This window comes from Vespa velutina, chromosome 13, assembly GCF_912470025.1.
Source record: "Vespa velutina chromosome 13, iVesVel2.1, whole genome shotgun sequence".
Taxonomy (NCBI): domain Eukaryota; kingdom Metazoa; phylum Arthropoda; class Insecta; order Hymenoptera; family Vespidae; genus Vespa; species Vespa velutina.
In genome coordinates, this window is record NC_062200.1 from 3219163 (window position 1) to 3219449 (window position 287).

Genomic DNA, 287 nt, shown 5'->3' on the forward strand with positions numbered 1-287 from the left:
CCAGGAAATTTTCCGGCCGAGAGTAAAACAAAAACATTCGGTCGTTCGACTCTCTCAAGGATAAGAAAGAGATCTTCATTTCTATACTGTATTTCGACGGGTAAAGACCTACGAAAAGCGTCAATTGATTTCGTTTAATTATTTTACTAATGAACATTTTTATTTTAATTACATCATTATTAATTTAATATTTTAGAAAATTTACCATTATGTAGAAGCGTATAAGAATTTATATACTTATTATTTTATTAGTCATTATGTTTATTGCTCCAGTTATTGTTTTATTT